This window comes from Athene cunicularia (genome assembly GCF_003259725.1).
Source record: "Athene cunicularia isolate RWA chromosome 3 unlocalized genomic scaffold, athCun1 chr3_part1, whole genome shotgun sequence".
Taxonomy (NCBI): domain Eukaryota; kingdom Metazoa; phylum Chordata; class Aves; order Strigiformes; family Strigidae; genus Athene; species Athene cunicularia.
In genome coordinates, this window is record NW_020799097.1 from 29,166,921 (window position 1) to 29,185,309 (window position 18,389).

The 18,389-nt window shown below is 37.3% G+C and overlaps 1 protein-coding gene across 2 annotated transcripts in view; it reads right to left on the bottom strand.

The window, feature by feature from the left end:
* The window catches only part of EYS (eyes shut homolog), a 1,023,641-nt gene that overhangs the window by 306,931 nt on the left and 698,321 nt on the right, over positions 1-18,389 (bottom strand). The gene's annotated exons all lie outside the window — the stretch shown is intronic.

Genomic DNA, 18,389 nt, shown 5'->3' on the forward strand with positions numbered 1-18,389 from the left:
CCTGCCTGCCTTCCTTCCTTCCTTCCTTCCTTCCTTCCTTCCTTCCTTCCTTCCTTCCTTCCTTCCTTCCTTCCTTCCTTCCTTCCTTCCTTCCTTCCTTCCTTCCTTCCTTCCTTCCTTCCTTCCTTCCTTCCTTCCTTCCTTCCTTCCTTCCTTCCTTCCTTCCTTCCTTCCTTCCTTCCTTCCTTCCTTCCTTCCTTCCTTCCTTCCTTCCTTCCTTCCTTCCTTCCTTCCTTCCTTCCTTCCTTCCTTCCTTCCTTCCTTCCTTCCTTCCTTCCTTCCTTCCTTCCTTCCTTCCTTCCTTCCTTCCTTCCTTCCTTCCTTCCTTCCTTCCTTCCTTCCTTCCTTCCTTCCTTCCTTCCTTCCTTCCTTCCTTCCTTCCTTCCTTCCTTCCTTCCTTCCTTCCTTCCTTCCTTCCTTCCTTCCTTCCTTCCTTCCTTCCTTCCTTCCTTCCTTCCTTCCTTCCTTCCTTCCTTCCTTCCTTCCTTCCTTCCTTCCTTCCTTCCTTCCTTCCTTCCTTCCTTCCTTCCTTCCTTCCTTCCTTCCTTCCTTCCTTCCTTCCTTCCTTCCTTCCTTCCTTCCTTCCTTCCTTCCTTCCTTCCTTCCTTCCTTCCTTCCTTCCTTCCTTCCTTCCTTCCTTCCTTCCTTCCTTCCTTCCTTCCTTCCTTCCTTCCTTCCTTCCTTCCTTCCTTCCTTCCTTCCTTCCTTCCTTCCTTCCTTCCTTCCTTCCTTCCTTCCTTCCTTCCTTCCTTCCTTCCTTCCTTCCTTCCTTCCTTCCTTCCTTCCTTCCTTCCTTCCTTCCTTCCTTCCTTCCTTCCTTCCTTCCTTCCTTCCTTCCTTCCTTCCTTCCTTCCTTCCTTCCTTCCTTCCTTCCTTCCTTCCTTCCTTCCTTCCTTCCTTCCTTCCTTCCTTCCTTCCTTCCTTCCTTCCTTCCTTCCTTCCTTCCTTCCTTCCTTCCTTCCCTTTTTTTTATTTTTCTTTCTTATCTTGTCCTTTTTTGTTACTTTATTTTTCTTTCTTGCCTTTCTCTTCTTTGCTTCTTTTTCCCTCCCTTCCTTTCTCCCTCACTCTCTTATTTTCCCTTCCTTTGTTTCTTCTTTCTTTTTATTTCCATTTTCATCTGTTCCTTTTTCTTTCACATGTTGTGTTTTTACAAGAGTATACAACATGCACATGGGTATACATTAACACACAAATGCAGTCATGTACTTGTTAGGTTTTTTTAACTTGCCAACACTTAAGCTCAGTTTTAGATCAGTACATTTATCTGCTCATAAGGAATTAAAAATATATGTACTCTTCCACACATGTAACGCAAGGAGTTTAGTTGTTTCATTTTAATAAGCTATGGTATTTTGATTTTTGAACAAGCAGAAATGTGCTTTAGTCTCACTTGAAGAATCACATAGCATATGATTATTTGTTTGATTAAATTTATAAGACTGATAAAAATTTAAAGAAATATTAACAATTCACCCAGCTTGTTAAAAAAGTCAGTGCAACAATGTGAAACTAGATACAATGCATAACACATAATAAGTGAATAATTTCGTTTGACTTGGCTCAGATTTCACTGAATCATCCAGACAGGGATTCTGAGTATCTTTGAAAGTCACAGATCTATTTTCCAAAATGGGCAAAAATTTATTCTGTGCTGACACCAACTCCAATTGCAAATACATTAGTACATATGCTTAAATTCTGAATATCAATACTGGGATAAATTACAAACTACTAATGGTGCACTCCTGTATACTGCTGTAAGGCTATGTTGAATTTTATCCTTTCATGACTTTTCAGAAACCTATTTACAAGGTCAGAGTCACTGTGATTAAATCCTGAACAAAGTTCTTTTTAACAAATTCTCAGGAAGACATGCAAAGAGAAACAGAAACAATTCAGTAATATATGTACACATGCAGCACGCAGTAAAACAAACTAAAAAAAAAATCAAGCAATACTAATCAATCACCAGTAATGCAAAAAAGATGACCTGATAATTTAAAATTTATTTAATCCCTAAAAATTCTGGTTTGAAATATAAACCTGTATGTGTAAACACAGAAACCTCAAAACATAGAAAACTGCAGAGAAAACTTCTTCTATTTTAGAGACAGGACAATTTAAGAAAGGGCAGACATAGCTTTAGAGGATTACCTCCAATCCCTAACCTTTGTTTGTTTTCCTTCCTGAGCTTGCTACTGAGCACTAAATCTTCTTCTCATTCCATTTGCCCTGAACTGCCCCTGAAAATGGTTTTTCTTCTCTCATGGAACCACACAGTTATTCCCATGCTACTTAGAAACTCATACCTAACCATCCCTTTTTTCCTGACTTCACTTAGGAGATCAGATTGACTAAAAGACAGCAAAATTGTAAGGAACATCTCTTTCCTGCAGTCCTAATACTTTCTGTACCTTCTCAGTTTTATGGAGGTTTTTTTTGTTTTGTTTGTTTGTTTTTTTAATTTATTTTTATTGTTCAGCATATAATTAAGTAGACACATGAGAACAGGTCAAAATTATATCAGTTCTTTGGTGCTTTGGCAACACAAGGTATCTGAGCCCCTAGATCTCACTGCAAGAGAGTAAAATCTGTAATTGTGAAGAGAAAATAAAAGTGAGCAGGGGAATAAAGCAGTTTATTCATGATTCCTGAAACTATAACTCTGGTAACTGAGGCCAGACTGGATTATCTACTAAACTTCAAGAAGACCAAACAAATAAAAGCTAGTGGTGTCTACCTTTTTCTTTCGATGTACAGTTTTAGTAAATACACAGAGCACTACAGACAAAAATTGTACTTTATTCTCACTGCCATCCATATCTTTTTATCTTCCTATGGCACAAGTGATGCTGTTTTGCAAGACAATACACTCCATTATTTCATGGATTTGAGGCCAGTTTGGCTTTTTATGGGAAAGATATTCATGTTGCTAACTAGAAAGCTTTTTAAAGGAATCAGCTGCAGTAACATTGCTATAATTACTCTATCTCCATAAATATGGAAAGACTTAATGAGATAAAGCACTGAAGACTATTTAGCAAGCTCCAGGTTTTTGTTAAACCCTTAAAAAAGTGCTACTTGAATCACAAATGGCTACACACCTTCCCACAATAGCCATTAAAACCCACTGCTATGGTTTTACCTATAAAGATTCTCACATTGTAACAGAACATGACGTCTTTTTATAGAATATAAGCTTTGTTTATAATCCTTCTACTACAATTACATGCAGGTTTTTCATTTGACCTCTAGAGCTGGCTTCCTAGATTGCTATTTGTCTTAAAGCAGAGTGCTCATCACCCAAGCCTTTAAGCAAAAAAAAAAAAATGTAGCTGTATTTTATCTTTCACTCTGAATGTCTAACATTTGCTTTCCTAAGAAACAGGAAAGCCCTTTGGCCTATAAAATCCTTACAGTTGTTGCTCGTTCCCCTGTGTATGTACAGCTGTCCACATTTTTCTGTTTACACAATTTCACATTAATGTCAGAATTTTAAAAGATTTTAGATCTAGCTGTAACGGTAAGCACATATACAGCCAAGCCTGCAACCCAGCCAACTTACAAGCTTTGTTAACTCTTGCCAGTTGGGTTTCATCCATTCCAATGAGGTTCAGCTGCATCAGCTTCAGAACAGAGGCTTTCAGATTTAAAACTTCTTGAGAGTTCGACAACTGTAAGTTGTGGTTTTTAAAGGCAGGTAGAGATAATAAAAACTTTCAATATGCTCATGAGTATACACTCCTGTGGACAATGAAGATTCTGTCTCTGAGTATTTCTGTGTCTAACACATACCCCACAGTTTGGATGTATTCAGGCACAGAGAATATAATAATAATAATTTTATTCTTTCTACTCTTTTTTGTATGTTACACCTTGAAATAAAATACTCCTGTTCAAGCTGTTGTTCTGCTCTCTTTCATGGACACATTTTTTTACATCATTTACTATTATTTTAATCAGAAATACCTTACAACATTCAAAGAGAAGTCATCACTGTTTGTAAGGAGGACTGTCTAATGAAAAATATGAACAATTACTTTATTATTTGGGATTTTTTTTTTTTTTTTAATAAAGAAGCAAAAGATCCCTCACAGCAATATAAAATTATGGTCATAAGAAAGTTATGTTTGTTTAAAACTGGAGAATGCCAAGTGAAAAATAGTTTTAGAAAAGTGAAATGAAAATGTCAGAGCAAGGACTATTTCACTGGGCTGGTTACAGACCCCTCCAGCCCACCAGCTGACTTCCAGTTGCTGCCCACGGCTCAGGCTTATGCAAACAGCATGCAAGGAGCAATGTTTCTCCTGGAACAGCTTGTTAGGTCCCACCATAAACAGTGCCATGGCTTCCGCAGCCAGGGTGTGCTCACGGCCTACCATTCACCCCTGCTTACCACCTTCCATGAGTGGTTGGCAAGCGGGCCAAAAATACAAGCAGTGACCCAGCACCCTGCCCCTCCCATGGCCTCAGCAGCGGCTGCGCCAGCAGCCACCCTGTGCACTAGGACCCCTTCCAGGCCCCTTGCTGCTGCTTGGGGCTGGGCCTCAGTGTGCTCTGGGGATGCAATACTGTGTTGTCAGGTGAGGGAGCTGAGGGGAGAGGTGAGGCAGCTGACCACCATCAGGGAAAATGAGGATTTTTGCAGAAATGTGTATGGGAAAGCAGCTGGGCCACACGAAGGAAGGGCCTAGCTGAAGTCCATGGCCTGCAGGTAGGGGTGAGGTGGTGGGCTGTTGAGACGTGGAGCTTGTGGTTTCTGGCAGCAGGACAGTTTCTGATCAATGAGCAGACCTGCAGCTGCCCATTGTATCACTAAAGGCAAACAAGATGCTTCAGGAGACCCTCAGAGCCAGCTCAGACCAGAGTTTGTGTCTGCAGAAGGGGACGAAGGCAAGTGAGGTCATTACTGAAGATTCCCTTCAGCAGGGTATGGAGGTTCCAATCTGCCAGTCCAACCTGATGTCTCCAGAGGCTTGCTGCCTGGCAGGGACAGGACCTGGGATTTTGCACAAGGACTAAGAAGGCTTACACAGCTCACACATGGTTAATTGCTGCTAGTCTTCCATGTGGGCACCAACAATGCTGCCACCATAACCCGATGCATCAAGTGACTGCAGAGCTCTGGGTGTGAGGGAGGAAGCCCTGGAGGCCCTTAGTCCCACCAGCAAAGGGGAAAGTCCTGACCAGCAGGTAACTCATTCAGCAAAATGCCTAGCTGCTTTGCTGACACATCTAATGAGGTGGAGCAAGAGTAGTTTTGCTGGTTTGCTTAATAAAGAGGACTTTAGACTAGGTGTGCCGGGGACAGTTATCATAACCTGAAGAGAAGTGAGGAAGGAGCAAATGTGTCTGGGCAACAGCATGACAGGAAGCTCTTGCAAGTGAGATGAATTTAACACAATACGTGCTAGTATAATATGGACAAGCTCTTCAAACACTGAAACTTGAAGAAAAGAACAGTACAAACACTCCAAAGAATTACAGATAGTAAGTCAGGTAAAACATCACTACATTTAGTTAGTCCTCCCCACCATTTCATTCTCCTGTAAATTCATACACAGCACATACAGAAAGTTGAACAAATGTTTTTGTGAATATATTCAAGGGGACATTAGTGGTGGTAACAATTCTTCAATGACCTTGAAACTAATGATTTAATTCTTAATTCTAAATAAATCTTCAGTTCTCTAATTACGATGGCACAAATTAAATCCAGCTGTGATACTTTGCTGTGAAATGTTGTCTCTTGGCTTATTTCTTCACTTTCTGAGGAACACAGGAAATGCCTGGACAAAAGGTCAATTTTTTTAGTATTAGTTTTGTCTTGAAGTTGACTACTGAAGAAAAGGGAGATTTTTATAGCCAGTCTTTCTTAGTAGTAAGGCTGCTTAGTGGGTGTTCCATTTCTAGCTGGAATTTATGTCTTCAGTAAAATATTAGTGTTCTGCACCCTGGAGAAGATTTTCAAACAATGACTAACTACTGTCACTTATTGCTAAATATTTTGTTAAAACTACAGTGTATCCAAACTTTGCACTTAATACCAATAAATGATTTCAAAAACTAAACTGCTGCTTGCTCTTCCTTCATTCATTCACTGTTTTTACTGTACAACTGTGTTTGTACCTAGATGGCAGTTAATACCGATAATTCATTTTTTTCCAGGTACACACTACATTGTCCATATTACCAATAGCTACGCACAGTGTTAAGGATGTGATTTGATTGCATTTCAACCACTGTTGAAAGTTCCTAAATGCAAAAAAAGCTTCACATGAGGAAAAACAATTGCCATGACAGAGTAAGGGTCCAGCGTGATGTTCATGCTGAAGATGGGAAGTTTTCAGGGAAGATTTGAGGGGGACGTAACAGCAGCCTTTCAGTACTTACAAGGAGGTTATTGAGGATACAGTCAGGCTCTTTGTAGACAGGAATGACAGGAGGATAAGAGAAAATGGTCTTAATTTGAAGCAGGTAGTTTACCACAGTAAAAACATGCTTGCTGTCCTATCTACAAAGAATTCATGCCTCCCCAGTTTGGTGAAATCTGACAGAATATAAAAGCAGTGTTAATGGATAGTATTAGTCATATGATACTGGTTGGGTTTTTTTGTTGTTGTTGTTTTTTGGTGGTGTGTGTGTTTTTTGTTTGTTTGTTTTGTTTGTTTTTTTAACGCTTTTAGAGCCTTCTGTCTCCAGTGACCTATGTACATAGCAGTGTTTTTTCTTTATTCTCAACATGCTGAAAGTACCTCAGCTTTCATTTTCTTTACATTTCTATATTTTATCTCCAAAAACTGCATTTCTTTGAGGTTTCACATATAATGAGTCACGTCAACCGCTCTCTTTGGCATTCTAAAATAAGGTCAATCATTCCAGTGAGTTCTAAAGAACAGCCACAGTAAAAGAATAAGTTTTATGCTTTATTCCCTTAATTAGAACAACCTACCTCATATTTTTAATCAGCCTTTAAAAGGTTTTAGTTTATTTCCAAAATAGTCTCATGTTCTAGTATATTTTCTATTTAATCTTTTCAGCTGAAATACGTTAAAGACAGACGAGAACAATGATCTTAAGCCATTATTTCTATTTCCAGATGACATGCTATTTCATTGTGATATGCCTCCCCTTTGGTTCCACATAACATACCCACAGTTTCAGTGAACCTATGTTTTATGCTGTCAAAATAGTCTGTGCTGGATGACTAGCAGAGAATTATAGTCATGTTTTTCTCTCAAAGTTGAAATGTTCTTTAATGTGGCGTGTTAGACAACAATAAAATGTGGTTAACATCCAGAACCGTTGCCAGCACAGCCTACAAGCGTCTTTCAAGCAAAGAAAAACTACAGTTATGAATGAACCCTCTTTACTATTCTTTTGTCATGCTTACACAGAGCTTTGAGTAGACTATAAAATTTTTCTGAAAGAAAATCATGGCTGTTTTAGAGCTCCTATAATTCACAATGTCTACACTTCTAGCCTAAACATACACATACAGACATGCACAACACATACATAGAATTTTGCTGCCTTAAAGGGATGAAAAACAGATCCTCTGCCCAGGAAGTTGCTTCCCTTTTGCTGCTATTATTGTTTATCTTTCCTCACATATGTGTCAGTCATGCCTGCTGAACCATGTTTTGATTCTTAATTCCTTCATCTTCAAAAGCCAGTCTGCAATGTAGTTGGTAGTGAGATCTGCACTTACACTCCCTGCTCATTCCGCAGAGGTGACAATTGACTGCATTTTCTGTTAATTTTCAGTTCTTCTCTCCATTCTGTTCAAGACTTGTAAGATACAGTTGGAAACAACAAAAAAATCTATACATACAAGATTTTCTTGTATGTATATTTTTCTACACTACATTTTTCAAAATATATATATATATGCACAAACAGTACAGATCTTCAGAAATTAGAGGAGTATAAAGAAACCAAGACTACAGTAGGGAGTGAAATTCAGAGATTTGTAATCATACAAGTAGCAACATTCTCAAATATAGACTTATTTAATGGGAAGTGGAAGCAAAATTCTTTTTAAAAAATACAAACTATTTACTTATTTTCACAGTATTTGGATACTTTGGGGAAAATGGGCATGAAACTTGTTTATCCGAGGATAATAGATTATATACACGGTAATAATTTTATTTTTCTATATATTAAGATATATATATAGGTAATACAAATAAAATACATAAAACACACTCTTTTTTAAATCTCTTGGGAAAGAGGAAGAGTTTCTTTTAAACTATTCTAAAATTTTTACATAAAAGAAAACTCACTGAACACCAGCAAATAGCTATATTTTTGTCCCTTTTCTATGACTCAATGGATCAAAAAAAAGAAGTTCTGGAGAGCTCCCCATAGAAAGAAGGGATTGGAATGTTGGACTGTGCCTAGCAATGTGGACTATGCCTCACACTGGCACATGGTATGTGCCTGTAAAACATCTGTGCTCCAACAGTCTCCCAAAAGTATCATTTAAGTAAGTCCATTTCAAAACAAAACCAAAATATCTACAAATGAAGAGGAGCATGACAATCTTGGAAGTTTCAAACATTTCTGTTTTAATTTGTTAGTCTGTTTACTCATTCCTTGAAAAAGTATTTTTCTGTTTACAAATACACACAACTCATTTTCTAGAAAAGTTCACACCTGCAACAAGAGCAGTGTTGTTCTATGCTTATATATATATATTGGAGTAGAAGAGCATATATTGTATGATTTTTTCTTAAAAGTACACATAAACCAGTAAATAAATTAGTTCATTACTGTACATTTAAAAATAATTTCCCTACATCTTTTCACACACATATTGTCTGCAAAGAACTCAGGGAAAAAGGGGGGTAGAGTCTTCTAGCAGTAACCCATTTAAATTACAGGAGGCACCTGGAATGTAATTAGTGCAGGAAATTGTTTTATTATTATCATTAAAGTATAAATAGTTCCTAAACCAGGATGCTGTTTCATGTTCAACTGTGGATTTTAACATCTAACACACTGTATGACTAGATCTATTAATTACAATATTAGCTTAACGAGATGAACCAAGACTTGTGTGACTGCTGTCTGACACTGACAGATTTTTCAACATGTAGGCTAGCTCAACAACATACAGATAATGGAGAGAGGTTTTAACTTTTACTGCAATCAGCAGATGAGTAGAAAAGATTCTCTCACAGAAGGTATAGAAACATACATATATAAAAATATCAGGAAAAGCCTCAGCTGTCTGTGGTTCTCTTTGAGCTAAAGCCTGTGTTGTTTCTTTGCTTTTTAAAAGTACCATAAGGGACATATTGAGGATCAAGTATTATTACAGAAGAAATCAGGGGCAGATCTTACCTTGGGGATAATTGGCCTGCTCTTAGCAGAACTTCACAAGCCTCTCTAAAACCTTTCCCTTTTGCTGCCCTTTCTACAAAGTGCTGGCAGGTGGCACACAGCCGTCACCAAGCCTAGTGTCGCTGCTTGCATGTTGATAACCCCACAGCTAGAAAACATTAGCGCCACCGCTGGGAGAGAAGCAGATATATCCATAAGAAACCAAGATTTTCACTGCTACTCATAAACCAACTTGCTATTTTCAGTCACTTACAACTAAACTTTCAACAAACAGAACTGAAATAATTTTAATGTCTTATCAACTATTTTAAAGATTACAACCAACATAAATGGTCACAGCATGAAGTGTACATATTATGGCTTTAAAATGTCATTTACAGTATTGTAGGTTACTCTAGAAGACAGTTATCTCCCCATTATTCGGAACAAACAATATAGATGTGAATAGCACCATAATCAAAATCTTGCAATACATTGCAAGAAGAAGAGCAGACTGAAAGCACAAGGTTTTAAGTCTATAATACAAGAAAAAATAGGTCAGTAATCATTCTTTCACATCTACCTCCCCAATAACAAATCAATGACTTAAGCAAGATATTTTCTGACTAGAAAACAACAACAACAACAAAAATCATTGTGAAATCCAGAACAAAACAGTATTTCTATTTGGTCTAATCCACTGCTAGAAGTGATTTAAAAAAAAAAAAAAAATCATAGTGGGCTTTTTTTTTTTTTTTTTTCCTAATGAAGTCAAAAAATCAGCATGAAAAAGCGTCATGGACTATGCAACTATGGGTGTTCCTTGAAAGTGGCACTTACAATAATATTATGTATTCTATGCATTTAGTTGAGGATGCATGTATGGTATCTAGTCTAGCAGAAGGATAATGGAAATCTCTGTGAGTAATTTGTTCTTGTTCCAAATCCAAATCTTCAGAGATCCAATATTTTGATTTAGCAATTTAGCTTGAATTTTCTTAGCACTGCACTACTCTGGGAAAAGTGGTATTCAGGTTATTTGCTGACAAGAATTCTCAGGAGTGTGCTTCTTTCTCTTGAAGGTTATTGGACAAATTCTCATGGAGTCCTAAGATTAAAACTATGCTTATCCTGAAAACCATCTCTCCCCTGTCACTGATGAAATACTGTGGCAAGATGGCATTGTAAGGCTTGCACAGTAGCTATGCTTATGCCTCATAATTTCTAGTACTTTCTTTTACCTATTAAGGGCACACACCTCACTGAATTGATGGCTAAGTTTTACCTCATCTGTATTTATAGGTAAATATGTTGTATTTACTGCAGTTGTAACTTTGTGTAAGCCCATATTTACCCAATAAGTTGCAGTTAAATTGGCCAAATACATGTCTGTCTTAAGTATATTTTGTTTTGGTCACAGCTATGTGTGCCAGCTCTCAGAGTGGTGCCAAAACTGTTACTGGGCAGATATATCAGCTGCAGAATCTGTCTTTGTCTTGGATATACAGAACCTGAAACCAGTCCCAACTGAAGCTGCACCCTCAGACATGGATAGTATTCACAGTAGTACCCTATCAAGCTGTCTTTTACAAACAGGGCTGATGCTGTTCATCCTAACAGTGAAGCCATGGTGCTCTGAAATAATACTTAATTCACCTTTTCTAGTGAAGTTGCAACTCTTTCAACCAATATCTTACATTAGTACCATGTTCAGTCTGTCTGTACCTCTCTGCTTTCCTTTCCCCCAAAATACTTTTTAGTGCAGGTATGTAGGTCTTTTATAAAGAAATTCTAAAGCACTCAGTTAAGAGCATCGTGAGCCTTACTTCTACTTACTTCATCTTATAGCAAGTATTAGAAGCCTTCAGGCTGCCTTCTGTGCTTGTATGCATTTTATTACCACCTAACTAGTGAGTTCTAATGAAGACCTGTATGCACAAAAAGCATCAACAAAATAACACTCTGTGAATGTTAAAACCACTCATCATTCACAATATTAACTTCCTCAGTGATGTCCAATAAAGGAGGCATAAGATAGATGTATATGACATACCATTTTCTGTTTCACTTTCTGAGTCACAGTGGTCTAGGATATGCTAATGGGAAAAAGTACTATGGAAACAAATGCTGCCATGAATATTTAAGAATATAAATAAGGAATGAATCATTAATAACACAGCAGACCAATGTTACTACATATAAAACTCAGTACTACGCATAAAACTCAGTAAATGATTTGATGGTCACAAAAATAAAACTCTGATTAAAAACAGGATCAGAAAAATTAGTAGGTATCATTTCCTACACATAACCTATAAGAGAAAACCAAAACACTAACCCTAAAACAGATCGTTCATAAATTATATATATATATATATATATATATATATATATATATATATGTATGTATAAATTATAATATACGGTCTCAGCTACTTTCCCTCCTGTTTTGTATGTGATCTAGTCACTTGCAACATAAAAATGCAAAATTCTTATTTGGTAGCCTTTTAATATGGGAACTGGCAGCTCAGAAGATGGGGAAAATTCAGAATGATATTTCTGCTTAAGTAATTTTTTTCAAAATATACATTTGAAGTAATTTCTATGCTGAAAAAAATAAATTTACATTTAGAATTCTAGTGTTAAGTACTGTAGAATCATTTTCCCTATGTAGATGGTCTTACAGCGCAAAAGGACAGATATTCACACAAATTTTCTGTAGCAAAGATCTTGCATGAATCATGAAGATAAGTTTAAAGTGTGCAAACACAGGATATCTCCCAAAATAAGTACGTGCATGGAATTTTTCTGTGGTAATGAAAAATGAGAAACTTCTTGTTGCTTCAGAGTAAATACATGTGTTTGTACAGTGCTTGACTGTAGTGTCTCTGTTTTAAATGCAGATTGGACTCTGAAGATACTAAACTGTGGTTGGGATAGAGGCTGTCTAAACAATAATTTGTGGAAAGTTTCCCACTTTTGATCATGATATTGAGTTAAGCAGAAAGATAATTGCAACCCTAACTGAGGAGACATGGCTGAGAGACAAATGCGTTAAAAATGCTAGCTAACTAGTAATCATTCAGGTCTGCAAAACAAATAACAGTTACCCATACATCTTTATTTGTGAAAGGAAAAAAAAAAAAAAAAAGCAAATAGTTAAAGATGTCTGCTATAAAGATGACACAAGCAATTAAGGTTGCAAGAAGAATAATTTTTGCTTCTGAATAAAACATACAAAATACATAATATTTGACTATGCTACAAAGACCTGTATTTTCCAATAGAGATTTTTCAAGAGATCTCAGAAATGTAGATGACAACAACAAAAGCTGAAAACATTAATCAAATTTAGAATAGATCCAAAGACATGCATGAAGCAAAAAAGATGGCGGTAGAAGATAACAGCCCCCACACAGATGTATGCCAGTTGAGAAGCTTGGAATATATTGTGATTCTAAGCAACAATGAGGAAAAGACAGGAAAGGATGAGAGGAGAAAGCAGGATGAGAGGAGAAACCAGGAATCAGAAGTAATGGGAGCAAAGTTTAAGCTTACTAATATAAGCAGAGAGGAAAGTAAGTGTTAAGAGCTTCAGTCTAAAGAGGAATATAGATGTCATTTCTGAAATTGAAAATGAAAAGGTAGGATTATCTGTAATCAGAACTCAGGTGGAAGTTTATGCAAAATGGTTGCTTTATTTGGCGACCTGCAACATCAGGAGAATTAACTTTGTATGTAGAAGTCCTTGTCAGCTTTATGTTTATGTCTTCACTGAAACAAGGAAAGGCAAGTAGGGGTGGATTTGGATTTCATGTCACAAACACAAAACAGCAATATCTCTTTTAGCATTGATGACATGGCATTGACTCTTCCACAACTAAGAGGAAACCAGTAAGTTCAATAAATTCTAGGAGATAAATAAGAGGTCTAGTATTTAAAAGGATCTTTCTCTGCAAAGGGACCTGAAGTTCTCCAAACAATCTGCCTGGTACTATTGCTAAGACAGATGCCTTCAGATATCTTATTCAGATTTAATTCAGAATGTTCATAAAGTGATGGCCAGAATAGAGAATACCATAGTAAATTTTCTAATTAGTTCCACTTGGTCAGGAATTACTTACCACCTCCCTAATGCTTTAAGTGTTGTGTCTTAGAATCAAGACAGTATTAGGAAGAAGGTGAATAAAAAGAGTATCTGCACTTGGCATTATTTATCTCTAAGATAAAAATCAAAAGAAACCTCAATTCTTATTTTACAGGGAATAAGATTACTGTTAGATTGGTGTAAGAAAAAAAAATTGTCACATATTCCAGTTCTTACCATAAGCAATATGCCTCCTTTATATCAAGTGAACTGTCTATGATTGCACATTAGAAGTCTACAGTCATACTTATGTGATTTACACCATTTATTTCTGCTGAATATTTGACCGAGAGGATGTCATTGTGGGTTCTCCACTATTTTTTCTCATATATATTTGATTATAAAACAAAACCTAACTTAAAATATGAGAAAACCACACTTTTTATCTATTCAGATTTTGCACCCACTTTTGCCAGAGCTACATCTTTGATGATGTTAATATTAATCATTCTCTGTTCTAGAATATGGGTCTAGATCACAGAAATCACGGTACAAAATCATGAGCTGATACAGAAATTATTCCAGTTTTATACAGTTTTTTTAGCTATAGAAATGACTGTACTTCCTGTGTCACAGTAACCCCAAGTTTTCCCCTGCTGAGGAGTTATGTAGGTAGCCACAATTCTCTGACAATTGCTATTTGCTAATGCACTTACAAGGCAAATCTACTGAGCTTCTCCATAACTTTAACAAAATAATCTATATTTCTTTTATTACTTTATCAGCAAATTCCCTATGGGTATGAAAGTTTATTCCACTCAGAAACATTGCTAGACACCAAATGCCAAAGAGAAAAGATAAATTGACAGTTATTTATGTTCAAGACACATTCTGAAGGACAGCAAGCATTCAGAATTAGTGTCAATTAAAAGGAAGCCTTGGTCAATGGCTGGGTTATCTAATTTATTCATACAAAACCTGAAAAGCAGCTTTACATCACATTGTCTTCTTGTTCAGTCAATGAAGAGGAATGCCCAATGGGAAGTTCATCCCATCCCAAGACAACATTCTAAAACAAAATTCTTCAAAGACTTCTTTTTTCCACTACTGAAAGATCCTATATCACCATCTATTAGTCACTTGGACAATTACTAATGTCTATATGGAAAGTGTCTTGCCCAGGATTTTTCATTTGGTTTTATAAAGCTCTGTGGATCCAAGTAGCAGGGCCACTACAGCTAGTCTGCTTTAGGAAGGGCCGTTCGCTGTTGTGAGTTTGAATAGATCAGATGTCTATAACTTCAGGTCATGTATTTCCTAATATGCCTACTCCCTTTTCAAATAAAACTGGATATCAACAAGCTGGTTACAGAAGTATCACTGTTTCAACTTTATACTTATTCCTTGGCAGCCTTTACATAATTTTTCTAACTACGACTATTTATATTGCTGAAATTATATTAAGTAGGAGTAAGCCCAGTGTATATTCTATGTCTTGTGTATACCACTAATATTTAAGGAATATCTGAGGAATTTGAGGAAGGACTGAGGTACAAAATTACAACTTGCATACAAGCTGGAAATAGTGTCATTTCATAGCCAAGCCCATGAAGAATTCTTAGTTGTTGTTCTGTCATTCAATTTTTTGCCCAATCTGTCAATACTCAAAGCACTTCCAGCTAAATATACTTGTTAACTCTCATAGAAATCTAAAATTCACATCTGGTAAGCCCAGTGTTTACCTGTCTCATATAACATGCCATTTAAGAAAAACAATGTTATCCCTGATGCCTCCAACTAAAGATTACTCAGGAAAATCCAACTACAAATACTGACATGCTTAAATACCACACAGCAGTGGCCACTGAGGAATTCTTGAAAAACACTGAATTCAGTTTTGACCAAAAGAAAAAGAAAAAATCTGCAAAATTAGATTGCTATTTGGGAGCTAGAGCACGTTATATTTTATTTCTTTAGAAAGTTAGACAGAAATTGTCAACAGATATAAATAAGGATGGAAAAAACCCTTTATTTACACCGAATAATATTTGAAAAAAAAAATCATTATAATCCTGGATACGATGACACTTCATTTACCTAACTCTGTTTAAAATTCTCTCCAAAATTCTAGTTTGATTTTTTAGAAATGTTAGGTATGAAATGCAAGAGACTTGAAACAAGTATTTTCAGATATAAAAAGTATAAAAACAAAGAATAGCTGCCTGCTATAGATCTTTGTATGATAGTTACGTTTTTCACCAAAAACATTCATATGAAAATCACATGGTTAAAGAGAAACACTTCATGAGTTAAGTTTTATTTTTTCAATTGTTAATATATCAAAAGTAACAAAAAAGTCGCAATGCCGTTCATAACAACAATGACACATGTTGTGCACACTTTTGGGGGAACAGTCATTAATGAAAACCAGAAAGAGCCTGGAATACAAACGCTTTGGCCTGAAAACTGGTGTTAGCTCAACACATAGAGATTTAGAGTGCATTCTACAGTATAGCAGAATACAATACTTGTACTAATTAGTATGGTCTTTCCAGCATTAGGGAAATATTGAAAGCACTGATTATAACTGTTGATGTCATTCACTGTCTCTTCATTAACTGGTTTGTAAAGGTTCTACTCTTCTTTCTCTTCATGGGATGGGAAATTTATAGTCAAGTTCATTAAGAAAAATTTCAGGCTAGCAAATAATGACTAAATGTCATCCAGTGATTTTCTTTTGATCTAGTATTATAAACAAATGTTGGGGATATATTAAAAAACAGAAAAGAGAAAGACTATCCCACAATTAAGGACATATGAAAGATCTAGCCAGTGTCTTTTAGGGCCCACCCACAAAATATTTTTTTTCAAGAGAATACATTCAAATGATTTGATGCTAATTGATCCAAACCAACAGAAATTCCTATTATGTCCTTCAAATTTTCAAATTCAAGGTTTTACATGAAAGTAAAATCCCAACATTACCAGCTGTTAGTATTAAAGGCTATATTCTCAAGAATAAGAAACCTCTGTGGCTTATGTTTTCATCAGCTTCATTATAAAGCTTTTTCTTTTGCATAGTTACAAGTTTTATCAACTTGCTAAAGGCAGAACCAAATATAACATGGTGTTTAAAACTTGTTTGTTGTAAAAGTCTAATGAGGATCATCTTCTTACTGCACAGGAAATTAGTCAAAACAGCATTAAACTAATCACCACACTGAGTTTTGTGAGTATCTTTTAAGTTCTAAAGACTTAAACCCAGCTCTGTTATTTAAAGTACAAATCAGGCATCTCCATCTATAAGAAGCATAATGCTAGGCCCTCTGAAGGAATGGGCATTATTTTTGTCTTACATGGACAGTAAGCCTATCCCCCTGCCGGGAGAGGGGAACCTCAATCCATCTCCTACTACTTTGATGACAGTGCCAACAATAGATGCCCAGAGACTGGAGAGGGATCACAGCTCAGCAGGAGAGCACCTGCAGAGCAGCAGAAAGGAATTCCAGCCAGTAAATCAGTTTCATTGGGTGCCCAACTTAAATGTAAAAAAACCACGTGTAGCATGGGGAATAAAAAAGAGGAGACAGAAGTGCACATCCCTGCAGGGCTACGATCTCATTGGCATCACAGAGATGTGGTGTGACAGCTCCTATGACTGGAATGTTGGAATGGAAGGACACAGGCTCCTTAGGAAGGACAGGTAGGGGAGACAAGGTGAGGGGGTCACCCTCTATGTCAGTGACCAACTGGAGTGCATGGAGCTCTGCCTGGGGATGGATGAGGAGCCAACCAAGAGTTTATTGGTCAAGATTAAAAGGAGGGCAGGGAGAGGTGATGTTATAGTGCGGGTCTGCTACAGACGACATGGCCAGGAAGAATGAACAGATGAGGTTCTCTATAGACAGATAGGAGCAGCCTCATGTTCAGAAGCCCTGGTCCTCATGGGGGACTTCAACCACCTTGGTATCTGTTGGGGAACAACACAGCAGACCATAAGCAATCCATGAGGTTCCTGGAATGTGTTGATGATTACTTCCTTCTCCAAGTGATAGACGAGCCAATGAGGAGAGCTGCTATGTTGGACCTTTTTCTCACCAACAAAGAGAGGCTGGTGGGGAGTGTAAAGCTCCAGAACAGCCCTGGATACAGTGACCATGAAATGGTGGTGTTCAAGATCCCTAGGGCAGCAAGGAAGGTGTGCAGCAAGGTTGCTACCCTGGACTTCAGAAAAGCAGACTTTGGCCTCTTCAGGGATTTGCTTGACAGAGCAGCATGGGATAAAGTCCTGGGGGGAAGAGCAGCCCAAGAAAGCTGGTTAATATTCAAGGATCACCTCATCCAAGCTCAGGGGTGATGCATCATGACAAAGAGGAAGTAAGGTAAGAATGCCAGGAGACCTTCATGGATGAACAAGGAGTTCCTGGACAAACTCAAACACAAAAAGAAAGCCTACAAAGATTGAAGTAAGGCCAGACAGCCTGAGAGGAATACAAAGAAATTGTTCAAGCAGTCAGGGATCAGGTTAGGAAAGCTAAACCCTGATAGACTTAAATCTGGCCAGGGATGTCAAAGACAACAAGAAAAGCTTCTGTAGGAATGTTGGTGATAAAAGGAACACTAGGGAAAATGTGGATCCTCTCTGGAAGGAAACGGAAGACCTTGTTACCTGGGATATGGAGAAGGATGAGGTATTCAATGACTGTTCTTCCTCAGTCTTCACCAGCAAGGGGTCCAGTCACACTGTCCAAGATGCAGAAGGCAAGATGCCCCCTCCTTGGAATTGTTCAAGGCCAGGTTGGACAGGGCTTTGAGCAGCTTGATCTAGTGGAAGATGTCTCTGACCATGGCAGGGGTGTTGGAACTATATGATCTTTAAGGTCCCTTCCAACGCAAACCATTCTATGATTCTGTGATTTAATACATGACAAAAATTTGGAGACACACACCCTAAATGCAATATATATAT